The sequence below is a fragment of the Pristis pectinata genome, chromosome 4 (genome assembly GCF_009764475.1).
Source record: "Pristis pectinata isolate sPriPec2 chromosome 4, sPriPec2.1.pri, whole genome shotgun sequence".
NCBI classification, from domain to species: domain Eukaryota; kingdom Metazoa; phylum Chordata; class Chondrichthyes; order Rhinopristiformes; family Pristidae; genus Pristis; species Pristis pectinata.
In genome coordinates, this window is record NC_067408.1 from 26613896 (window position 1) to 26627825 (window position 13930).

Consider the following 13930-nt stretch of genomic DNA (forward strand, 5'->3'; position numbering starts at 1 on the left):
CCTCTGGCAGCTCGTTCCATATACCCACCACCCTCTGTGAGAAAAACTTTCCCCTCAGGTCCCTTTTAAATTTTTCCTCTCTCACTTTAAATCTATGCCTTCTAGGTTTAGCTTCTCCTACCCTGGGAAGAAGACTGTGACCATGCACCTTGTCTATGTCCCTCATGTTTCCATTAATCTCTACAAGGTCACCCCTCAACCTCCTACGCTTCAGGGAAAAATGCCCCAGCCTACCCAGTCTCTCCTTATAGCTTAAGTCCTCCAATTGTGGTAACATCCTTGTTAATTTTTTCCGCACCCTTTCCAGCTTAATGACCTCCTTCCTATTAGCTGGGTGAGCAGCGTGCACACTATGCTCCAAGTGTGGTCTCACTGACATCTTTACAGTTGTAACATGACATTCCAACTCTTGTACTCAATGTCCTGACTGATGAAGGCAAGCATGCCAAACACCTAATTCAGCACCCTATCTACCTATGTTGCCACTTTCAAGGAACCATGTACTTATACCACGATGTCTCTCTGTTCTACGACGATCCCCATGACCCTGCCATTTACTGTGTAACTCCTGCCCTGGTTTAACTTACCAAAATGCAATACTTCACATTTGTTGAGTTAAATTCCATCTGCTATTCCTTGGCCCACTTTCCCATTTGATCTAGTTCCTGCTGTAATCTTAGATAAACTTCTTCACTTTCCATTATGAAATGGACATATGAGCTAACACATCAGTACTTGATCTTCACTGCCTTATGAAAGCAGGTTGAGGGAACTCGGCCTTTTCTCCTTGGAGAGACGGAGGATGAGGGGGGACCTGATAGAGGTGTATAAGATGATGAGAGGTATTGATAGGGTAGATAGTCAGAGGCTTTTCCCCAGGGCTGAATTGGTGGCTACAAGAGGACATAGGTTTAAGGTGCTGGGGAGTAGATATAGAGGAGATGTCAGGGGTAAGTTTTTTACTCAGAGAGTGGTGAGTGTGTGGAATGGGCTGCTGGAAACAGTAGTGGAGGCGGATACGATAGGGTCTGTCAAGAGACTGTTAGATAGGTACATAGAGCTGAGTAAAATGGAGGGCTATGGGTAAGCCTAGTAATTTCTAGGGTAGGGACATGTTTGGCACAGCTTTGTGGGCCAAAGGGCCTGAATTGTGCTGTAGTTTTTCTATGTTTCTATTATACCACCAATTTTGGTGTCATCTGCAAACTTACTCACCATCCAAATCGTTAATATAGATGATGAACAATAGTGGACCCACCCCTGCAGCACACCACTGGTGACACGCCTCCTCCTGTCTGATTCCTTCCACTAAGTCAATTTTGTATCCAATTTGGCTAGCTTACCCCGGACCTAACCTTCCAGACTAGCCTACCATGTGGATCCTAGTCAAGGTCCATTTAAACAACGTCTACCACCCTCCTACAATTAGGGGGGATTCCCATTTTTTTTCATACAAACGGTAAATCTTTACTCACTCTGTGGAGTTTGCACAAATATTTCTGTAAACAATGACAGCAGCATTATTGGCCAATGGAAAATCCCAGCTGTAATGTTTAATTCCTATGAATGTTTTCCTGAAAAATGTCTGATTCAGGATCTCTTGTGTAAATATTTTCTCTGACTCTGGGGAGAATGAAATAAACATTCACTGCAAAATAATCAATGTTTTTTTTCTTTAAGTTAACAAATTCATTTACTTCCTATACGTTTGACAATCATTACATCTTGTTTCATGATTAATGGAGAATGAAGAAGTTGTCACATGACAGGATCTGCTTTTGAGAAAACCACTCTGGAGAAGAGTTGTTTTCACTGGCAATACTGAAGAGCTCTGCCTGATCCTAATGTATAGAAAATATCTTGTATTTTAATACACATTAGAGTGTTAAGATGTTAGATTTCATCTCAATGTGCCATATACTGAGATGTTAACTTCCTGTTCATTGGTCAGGTTTTTCTTTAAAGTAGAAAATAAGTTTTGATTCTAATTAAATTTCCACACTGTCACATTTCTGTTGATTTAATTATGCTGCAGATAATTCAGACCAGTTAAAATACCCAACAGACCACATAAGGACATCAAAACAAGAGGTGATCAATTGGCAGCTTCTTATTTTTATTCAATTATAACATATGAGCTAACACATCAGTACTTGATCTTCAGAATGTGATGGTGAGTTGCCTTCTTGAACTACTGCAGTCCTCTGGTGAAGTACTCTTACGGTGTTGTTGCAGTTCCACAAATTAGACTCAGTGACAGACAAGGACTGACCATATATTTCCAAGTCAATATGGCGTGTGAATTAGAGGGGAATCTCTGGCGGTGGACCTCCCATGTGCCTGTTGCCCTTGGCCTAGTTGGTGCTCGAGGTTGCATGTTTGGCAGGTGCTGTCAACACAGCCCAGAGGGGTACATGCAGTATATTTTGTAGATGGGACACTCTGTAGCCACAGTGCACTGTTGCTAAAGGGAATAAATATTTAGGATGGTGGAAGGAGTGTCAATCATCTGGGCTGGTTGTCCTGGGTGACACTGAGCTTCTTGAATATTGTTGGGGGCTGCACCTATCTGGGCAAGTGGTGAGTATTCATCATTCTCCTGAGTTTCAGAGAGTGGAATGGAATTTGGGTATCAGGAGGTGAGTCACTCATCAGAGGACACCCAGATTCTGACCTAATCTAGTAATCATGGTGCTTATGTGGCTGGTCAATGAAGATTCCCTCCAAAATGTCGATGGTAGGGACCCAGTAATGGTAATGTTATTAAGTGTCAAGGATCAGTAATTGGACTCCTCCCTTGCTGGAGACAGCCATTGCCTGGCACTTCTCTGAATGTTTATTGCCATTTATTAATCCATGCCTGAATGTTATCAAGGTTTACTTACAATTCAGAATGGACTGGTTAATTTTCTGATGAGTTGTGAATGAAATTGAATATTGAGCAACCAGCAATGAACTCTGTAGCTGTGACACTTTACTCTGTACTGTTATTGTTTTTTACCTGTACTACATCAATGCACTCTGTACTAACTCAATGTAACTGCACTGTGTAATGAATGGACCTGTACGATCGGTATGCAAGACAAGTTTTTCACTGCACCTCAGTACAAGTGACAATAATAAACCAATACCAATACCAACAACTCACTTCTGACCTTCTGATGGAAGGAAGATTATTGATGTTTGGTGGCTTGGATTTCCGTTCCCTTTATATACCTACTGCAGGATCGCACTCTACCCTCAGGGGAAATCTTGGGAAACCCATGGCAACATCGAATGAGCTTGCCGACTGTAAAATGTGACCTTCAGCCTCTTGTTTTCTGATCTTGTACATTGGTTTCATTCCCTCCAATGTCAATTTGCATAATTTGATGTACTGCACAGCTGCTGAGAAGGCTGCCATATAATTTCACAGCACATCCAGGTTCAGTGCCATCCCTGTTGAGAGCTTAAGTATGGAAGTCACATATATCTTCATAGAAGGGAATGTTGAAGGGAAAATTTCACTTACCTACTCTTGTATACTTCTCAGAGGCTAGTTCATCACACCATTGACAGAGGCTTGGCGACAGATCCTCAACACAGCAAAAAGGAAAAGACATAACCAGGAAATAAATGGATTCATAAGTTTATTTTGGAAAGAGGGAGTGTTATTACCTACATCTGAAATTATCCACTATTCCACACTAAATTTTGATCGTTCAGACATATATAGTATGTCATGTCACGTATTGATGAAACAACAAGTAACGTTTGCTCTTGGTATAATAGTGATGAGTTTGAGGTTGTTTAGTCTAGCAACCTGCCTTGAATTCCTTCAGTGTCTGTGTACTTTGGACTGGCGTACTTTCTGATTATGTAGCTTTAGCAAATCCCACATTGCTTCAGGTACTTATCTTATTAATTACACCCTAAGTCAGAATTCCAAGATGCATTTAAGACCTCTTAGTGACTCATTATTGCCAAATCTTTATATGAAAACCAAACTGTAACTGATTGTCTTAGATATTGGTGTGTTATTTTACCATCTGGCATCTATCAGCATGAAATGGTACTCTGAAAAAAGTTAACTTCATTAATTATTGATTCTAAGAATTCAAGAATATATGAACTTAAGAAATAGGAGCAGAACATAGAAAGTATAGCACAGGAATGGGCCCTTTGGCCCACAAGGTCTATGCCAATTTAAACTAAATGTTTAATGCTTCTGCATGATCGATATCCTTCCAGTCTCTGCTTATTCATGTGTCTAACAGTCTCTTAAACGCCACTATCAGATCTGCTTTCACCTCTATCCCTGGTAGCCCACTCCAGGCACCCACCACTCTTTGTGTAAAAAAACTTGTCCCACACATCTCCTTTAAACTTTCCCCCTTTCACTTTAAATGCATGTCCTCTAGTATTTGACATTTGTATCCTGGGAAAAAGATTTTGATAGTTGACCCTATCTATGCTTCTCATAATTTTATAAACTTCCATCAGGTCTCGCCTCAGCCTCCAAAATTCCAGACAAAACAACCCAAGTTTGTCCAACCTCTCCTGGTAGCTCATACCCTCTAATCCAGGAAACATCCTGGTAAACCTCTTCTGTGACCTTTCCAAAGCCTCCATAACCTTCCTGTAATGGGACGACAAGAATTGCACACAAAGTGCGGCCTAACCAAAGTTTTATATGGCTGCAACACAACTTCCTCACTCTTGCCAATGAAGGCAAGCATGCCATATGCCTTCTTTACCACCTATCTACTTGCCTGGCCACTTTCAGGGTGCTATGGACTTGGACCCCAAGATCCCTCTGTACATCAATGCTGTTAAAAATCCTGCCATTAACTGTATATTTTCCCCTTACATTTGACCTCCCAAATTGCCACACCACACACTTGACTGGATTAAACTCTATTTGTCATTTCTCTGCCCATAACTGTATCTGATCTATATCCTGCTGTATCCTTTGACAGCCTCCTTCACAGTCCACAACTCCACCTACCTTTGTGTCATCTGCAAACTTACTAACCCACCCACCTACATTTTCATCCAAGTCATCCATGTTACAAACAGAGGTCCCAGGACTGATCCCTGCAGAACAGCACTGGTCACAGACCTCCAGCAAGAATAACACCCTTCCACCACTACTCTCTGTCTTCTATGGGCAAACCAATTCTGAATCCAAACTACCAAGTCACCATGGATCCCAGGTATCTTAATCTTCTGGATCAGTCTACCTTGATGAACCTTGTCAAATGGTAGAAGAAGGTCTTTCAACTCCTCAGCCTGCTCCACTACTCAGTGTAATCATCATTGCCATATTTCCTTAACCACGATCTGCATTTCTCCATTGCTAGTCACTTTAACTCCCCCTCCCACACTATCACAGATATGTCAGTCCTTGGCCTCCTCCACTGCCAGGAGAATTCCAAGCGCAAACTGAAGGAACAGCACCTCATTTTCTGTCTTGGAACCTTGCAGCCTAATGGCATGAGCACTGAATTCTCCCACTTTAAGTGATCCCCACACCCCTTCCCCACACATCCCCCACCCAACCATGCTTCTTCTTTCTTCCCTTTCCTAGCCTATATTTCTTTTTTATACCCCACTTTATATTTTTTTCTCCTTACTTTTGACCCATCCCCTGGTGGATCTGCTCCCCCCCCTCCCCTGCACCTGTCTATCACTATCTCTTACCTGCATCTACCTATCACAACCTTGTGCCCACCCCACCTCCCCTCTTTTGTCCACCTATCACTGCTTTGCTTTTCCATCCTATATTTGGGCTTCCCCTTTTCTTATCTTCAGTCCTGAAGAAGGATCCTGACTTGAAACATTGACCTCCTGCTTTTCTCCACAGATGCTTCCTAGCCTGTTGAGTTCCTCCAGCATCATAGTGTTTTTTTCAACACTAACCCTCTGTCCCTTGAACCCATTAATATCAAAAGGTTATTGATGTCTGTCTTGAATTGTCTCCTGATGAAATGTCTCCTGATTTCTGTCTGAAATAACTTGACCCCTTATTTCCCCAACCAGGGCGACATCAGCCCTGCATCTAACTTGATAGAAGTCCCAATCTTTTTAATTCCTCTCAAATAATAAACTTGCCAATGCAGGAATCAATCTGGTGGCCTTCTGCTGTACTCCCTCTATTCCAAGTATATCCTTCAGTATTGTAGAAAGATGAGACTTCTATGCGTTCTTCCAGAAGTGGTCTCAGGATGGAGGATGAAATCTCTGCTTTTGTATACCTAAATATTTTGCTCTTGCTGCAAGTAGATCTTCAGTGATTCATGCGCAAGGACACGGAAGATCAACATATTTCAATCTCTCACCGTTTAAAAAAATGCTTCAAATTTCTATTTCTTCTAGCAAAGTTGAATAACTTCACATCTTTCCGCATTATATTCCATCTGCCATGTCGCCCATTCACTCAACCAATCTACATTCTCCTGTCACCTCTTTCATCCTCCTCAACCCAATCCTGCCACCCAATATTACACTATCAGCAAACTTTATTACATGAATTCCCATCCAAATCACTAGTATAAATTAGGTACAATTAGGGCCCCATCACTGATTTCTGCAACAGTGCACTAATCACAGCTGTGAAAATGACCCAGTTATTCCTGTTCTGTCTTACTTGTTCATTCACCAGCCCTCAGTCTGCTTCAGAGTATTATCCCAATATCATGTTGTCTAATTTCTTTTAATAATCTCCTGTGTGGTACCAGAGTGAAGGCTTCTGAAAATCCAAATTCACTACATCAGTTGAATTGTCTTTATCAATTCTACTAATTTAATATTAATCAGAATGTCCTTGTTGGAGATCAGTTGAAAAGGAATTATTGATTTACCTTGCCATTGGAGGCTTGTTAAGAATCACTATATCTTTAGAATCCAACATTTACATCCGACACTTTCGCTGAATGTGACAGAGCAGGAAATAAGGCTCTTGCAAGAGAAAATGTGTGATCCTTTTTAAAAATACAGTCATAGGGGATGAAAAAGGAAAGCAATGGTAAATCTTTGTAAATCACTGGCTAAGATCAGCTGAGATATTAGGTAAAATATTGAGTACCATAATTTAGTAAAGATGCCAAAGCAGTAGGTAGAGGGCACAGAAAGATTGAATAAAATGCTCGGAAGGTTTAAGTTACTAGAGAAGTTGGGATTGTTCTTCTCAGGCCAGAAAAGGTAAAGGAAACATTATTAGGATTACTCATAATCTTGGATGATTTTTGGCAGAATTAATAATGAGAAATGATTTCAGCTGGCAGGAGAATCAGACTCACAGATTTGAGGTGATTGGCAAAGGATTTAGAACTGAGATGAGGAAGTTAGGTGATAAAGCAAATTTACAGAAGTTTTCAAGGATAAATTCAATAAATTTATGCATGGAAAAAAAAACATTCAAATGAGAAGGAGTAGGGCATGGAAGTAATTGGGTAGCTTTTCAAAGATATATCTGATAAGTTGCATGATTTGACTTATATAAAACTGAGAAACATTAGCACTATAAACAGTTCAGATCACAACCAAGTTCAAACTAAGAGCAATAGATTGTGTTGTGCTTCTCTTTCTCTTTACCTTCTGTTCCATTAAGTATTTAGCTTTGTTTAAAATTGATAGGCTGAGAATAAATCATTTCAAGAAAATCTCCCCATCAGTTAATTATTAAATACCATCTTAATGTAGGCATATCCATGAATATGACACAAAATATATTACAAAAAAAGGTGCATCAGAACAGTGCTATGGAAAGGTTATTTTTCTGAGGATATGAAATTTCATTACTCTTGAAAGTTGGTAGTGTAGTGATCATGTTTGGGTTAAAAAGTTGATTAAATATTGGACTTGGGATCATAAGGTTTAGACTGCCAGGGTTTGCTCTGCTTTTCAATGCACCAAGATGGATAATGTGAATACAAAGTTTTACTATATGAAAGGATAAAAAGTGGAGGCAGTAGAAGCTAATCATTCCTGTCATATTGTTGCAGTATTACCCGCCAGGTAACAGAAAGGCAGATTATTAGCGCAATGAATAAAAACCATGTCAAATCAACATCTTTGTGATAATTTCACTTCCTGTTTTCCTGTGTAGTAGAGTTTGGCATCATATCCTCAATATTGTGGCAGTGTCTGATTGTTAGTTCTACCTAATTTGCATTAGCATCCTGCTGCTCTGATTCTGGAATCCAGAGGCCAACTTAAGTCGATGAGAGAAGGGAAATCTTGGAATTTCTCTTTTGATCCAAAACTTGCTGTCCCAGAATGAAATCTCTTTGGAAATGATTATCCTTTGATTTCTCAGTGGTGCAGCCCACTAATGCCACAACGCAGTTTCTATGTTTGCTCTCAGGTTCTGACTTCACAAGGCTGACAGCATATACTGTACCTCCAAGCCCTTGCCATTTGCCTATTTTTTACAGAAAGCCCATCAGGAACTGTACACAGTGAGATCAGATTTAATACAAGAAAAGCAGTTAAAATTCATATCAAATGTTTGCTTCCTGGCTAAGAATGAAAACTGTCTGGATCCATGGGGAAACCTGAAAAGACATACAGCAAGAATACAAACCATGCTTAATGCTGCTGATTGCTTGGAATGAGATCTCAGAAAGCCCATGCAGAGATTACTTTAAGAATAATAATTGGTGTTCTTGAGATAATTCTTATTGACTTCCTTTATGCTTCACAAATCAAATAAAATCAGATGAATTTTGTAGTGAAATACCCGATTCTAAATTTTGGCTTTTCAACACTTAATGATTCACAGAAGGGTTAGAAACATTTTGCATTAAAAACATTTGCTTATTTCTGGTACTTTGTACTTTTTGATAATTATTCTTTGTTATTTTAACTTTAACAGGTGAAAAAATATACAATTTGTTTTACTGTAAAAAAAATTAACTCTTATTTGGTACCAAGTCAGTATGGTGAGAGCTGTTATTATGACAATAAATCACACAGAACTAGTGTCAATATAACCAATTTTACTGTGTTAGAAATCAACACCAACACATCCTGTTTTGAAGATCCTAACAAGATGCTTTTGTGTTGTATTCCAAAAGACTTTGCAATGTTAATCATAGAAGGAATGATTATATGAGAGAAAAATAAGGCCTTCATCACATTGCTAGAAATTGGAACACATTACGAGGAGTAGGACTGCAGTCTTCCCTCTCAGCTGGGAAAAGTGAGTGATTTGGAGAGTAGGGCATTTCTTAATCTCAGCTTGAAAAACAAAGACATCATTAAACTGGAAAGAGTGCAAATATTGCCAGGACTCGAGGTCCTGAGTTACAGGGAGAGATTGGGCAGGCTTAGGAACTTATTCCTTGGAGAGTATGAGACCTTATAGAGCAATATAATATCATGAGGGGAATAGATAGGGTGAATGCACACTGTCTTTCTCCCTAGGAAAGGGAATCAAAAACTAGAGGGGACAGGCTTAAGGTGAGAGGGGAAAGATTTAAAAGGGATCTAAGGGGTAACTTCTTCATGCAGAGGGTGGTGTGTATATGGAATGAGCTGCCAGAGGAAATGATAGAGGCAGGTACAATAACAACATTTAAAAGACACTTGGACATGTACTTGGATAGGAAAGATTCAGAGGGATATGGGCCAAATGTGGGCAAATGGGCTAGCTTAGATGGACAACTTGGTCAGCAAGGATAAGTTGGGCCAGGGGCCTGTTTCTGTGCTGCATTACTCCATAACTCCTAAAAAGACTGCAGTGGCAGGAAATCTGAAATAAAACAGAAAATGCTGAAAATACTCAGTAGGTCTAGAAGGGAGTCTTGAGAGTGCCACCAATTTAACATTTCCATTTCATGACCTTTCATCAAAACTAGGAAATTTAGAAATCAAAGATGTTTTAAATTAATCTGAAGGGGGAAGGGTAGAGTGAATAATGTCTGCAAGAGGGTGAAGACAATGGGAGGCTGGAAGACACAAACAATGGTGCCAGCTGAAAGAAGGTGGTGAGGGCTTGTTAATCACAGTTATAGAGGAGATGTAAATAGAAGGAAATAAATGAAGACAGAGGAGAAAGAGGTAAACAAAACACAGTGAGATACAAAATGCTGTAGTTACTGGAAATCAAGTCTGATTTTTTTGTTCTGTTAAAAAGGTTGCAAACCTGAAATATTAACTCTGTTTCACTCTCCAAAGATGTTGCCTGGCCTCCTGAGTATTCACAGCACTTCCTGTTTTTAAGTCAGTTCAGCTACTGCTGAACATGGCTTGGTTCCAGGATCCAATACCTCTGTCTGGTAGGTCATGAAGTATGACTATTTAACTTTATTTGTGTCTCACCTCCATGGGAGAGGTATTGGCCACTGAACAAATTTGTAAAAGGGGTCGAAACACAAGAAGTGCTGGAGGAACTCAGCAGGTCAGGCAGCATCCATGGAGGGAAATAAACAGTCGACGTTTCAGGCTGAGACCCTTCATCAGGATTGTAAGGGGGTCTTAGTATTTGAAATATCCAAATCTTGGCTCTATTATTCTCTTAGTAGAATTCTCATAACAAACAGCAACAAATGTTCAGCCACATATTAGAAAAAATTATTACATGAATTTTCCCTAATGTCAAATATAATTTGTAGAATTAAAGCCAAATATAAAAACATTCAGTCACTTTAGCACATATTTTACATCATAAGACAGCCTGAGAGCATCAGCAACAATTCTTCAGAGGAAGCTGTGACAAGGCTCTTGAATGAATTTTTATTGCTCTGAGTTTGACAGGTAGCTGAGACAGGTTTTTAAAATTTATATCAATGACAGCACCATCTGGAAGCTGTTATAACCTTCACAAAATATATTAATGAAATTGAGAAATGCAGTGAATTATAGATTGAGAATTAAAGATCAATTTTTGGACCTAGCTTCTCCAGAAGTAAGCATTTTTGTTCAAACATCCTCTGAAATTGATCTAGTAACTATTAATTTCTCCAGAAAATTATTTGATCAATATCTTTTGACATATCATGCTGTCTTTCTCTCAGTTTAGTTCAGTGTCAGTACCATGTTCCTCCAAAAAAAGGTCTCAAAAGAGCAAACCAGTCAGCAGCAAAGTTGCTCCCTTCCCTCCAATCAAATAACTGTAAATATTTCATTTATCTTGGGAGGAGACTTTGAGGCAGGATAGTAACAAACAGAAACATGAATAAGAATCAGTGTAGGTATGCAATGAAATTATATTTCTGATAATAATTTAGAGCTCCTCTAGAAAAGTAATTGGGACACTATAGACTTTGTGTGATAATACAAAAGAAAAGAAAATTTCAGCCTACACAGCACTCAATTCTTACCTCTAATGGTCAGTAGAAATCTTAAGAGGTGAATCAGACAGTTGATTTAACAACATCCAATTTACACTATCGCAAAAAAAAATCAAGATCTATCCAACTAAGTGAGAGCATTGATTCCCATTTATTTATTTCTAGGCAGAGCATAGCTAAAGGGAAAAGCTTCTTCATCACAGGTGGAGGAGAAACCTCTTATCTGCCATGACTAGTGTTCTAGAAAACAGCTGCAGAACAGAGTTGCCAGCAGCCTCCCACTCCATTGGAATTAGTGTGTAGAGGGAAGTTAAATATGATGGATGGGCTTACTTCAAGTTGCAGCCACCCACATTTAGAAAGTGACTGAAGTTCATTTGGAATTGGATAGCAACGAGAAAAGAAAAACCACCACAGCTGAAGATGAATCATTGTCTTTATAACATATGGCAACCAACTGGAGCTTATGTAATATGGACAAAACTCTTTATACACGTTACACTGTTTTAGGTGTGCTTCTGTTTCTTGAGAGTAGCATTCTTCTTTAAAAGCTTCACGGAATACTTACACCCTAATGTGGAGTTAGGATACTTCCAGCTAGAAATGTAACACCCACTACATTGGCTAATTGAGTTTTCTAAGTCAGGAGGAGCATCTCCTGCTACCACAAAGGAAGCAAATGCACTGCATGTCTTTTGTAATGATCTGATATTTCACAAACCAGATGCTGACTTCCCTCAGTATGAAGGAGCAGATAGAAGTTTATAATATTATGAGAGGCATAAATAGGGTAGACAGTCAGAATCTTTTTCCCAGGGTAGAAATGTTAAGTACTAGAGGACATGCATTTAAGGTGAGGGGGGAAGTTTAAAGGAGAGATGTGCGGGGCAAGTTTTTTACACAGAGAGTGGTAGGTGCCTGGAACGAGCTGCCAGGGGTAGAGGTGGAAGCAGATCTGATAATGGTGTTTAAGAGGCAGTTAGATAGACACATGAAGATGCAGGGAATGAAGAGCTATGGATCATGTACAGGCAGAAGAGATTCAGTGTAATTCAGCATCATGTTCATAGAGGCATTTTGGGTCAAAGTGCCTGTTCCTGTGCTGTACTGTTCTATGTTCTATGAAGGTTCACTCTCTGGTAACAGTTAAAGGGACCATCCGAAGCTTGCACTCCAGTGCAGTACAGGAGTGTTGGCGCAAACTGAGGTAAAATGTCCAGTGGTAACATATTGAAGGCAGCAGAGTTATCCACAGTATCCCACAAAATATTCAACATCTGGTCAATATTACGTAGCTGTTTAGGGATGAAAGAAGTTGCCAGGCTCCAACATTACAGCAGCATCTACATTTCAAAAATAACTCATTCACTGGGAAGCTCTTTGGGAAATCCTTTGGTCCTGAAAAGTGATATCTCAGAAAAAAATCATAATATGAACCCCCTTCCTCACTGAAGCCAGATGCTGAATGTGATCTGTAGCAGTGACCCTGTCAACACTTCCATCCAGACTACTGATCTTCCTGAGGTACTGGGAAACATTGTGTTGACTTTGCCCATGGAAGCAAATACTCAGGTAGTTTGTGTATACTAATCAACCTTCTTCCAACTGCATAATGATGAAATTAGATATCAGAGGACACAACTTCACTTAAACAGATGCAACATCTTAAATAGGTTACAGCAGCCTGCCAATAGTTACATACTGAAAATGGGCTGAGTTCATTTTTCATCCCTAGACTTTTCTATTGAAAGTCAGTAGTCTTTCTCAAGCTATGCTGCAGTCACTGGGGAAACACTACAGAGGAGCACTGGAATAGCCAAAGGCTCAATAAAGACAATGCAAAAAGGGAATGTGGACTTCTGGAACTTTAAACAACTTCAAAAGCACCAAACACTTATATTTTCTTGCAACAAAGGAGGCTCATTGAGTCTATGCCAACTCTGAGTGTGATCCCATCATTCCTATTCCTCTACACATTTCCTTGCAACCTATTTTCCCTTACGTGTCCATCAATGTCCCTCTGACTCTCTGATCAGCTACGTACGTTATAATTAACAGTGGCTGGAAATTTGAGATGTCCTCCTTTTCAGAAAACAGGGCTTTCCCCCCACCACTGCTATCAATGGAGCCCTCACCTGCAATCTCTTCTGTATCCCGTATGTCTGCCCTCACCCCATCACCCCCCCCCCAGCATTAACAGGGATAGAGTTCCCCAAGTCCTCACCTACCACCCCACTAGCCTACACATCCAACATATCAATCTCTGTAACTTCCACCATTTCCAATGCATATCTACCCCTCCCCTCTCCACTTTCCCCAGGGATCACTCACTCCGTTACTCCCTTGTCCAATTGTCCCTCCCCACCGATCCCCCTCCAGGCACTTATCCCGACAACTGCACTAAGCGTTACACCTGCCCCTACAACTCTGCCTTCACCACTACCCAGAGCCCCAAACAGTCCTTCCAGGTGTTTTAATTCCACTTCCCATTCCCACACCAAAATGTCTGTCCACGGCCTCCCTATTGCCAAGCTGAGGCTAGATGCAAATTAGAGGAAAAGCTTGGTATTCTCCTTGGTAGTCTCCAATTTGATGGCATGAACATTGGATCCTCTAACTTTTCCTCTCTGTTTCTCTCCCTTCTTTTCTCTCCT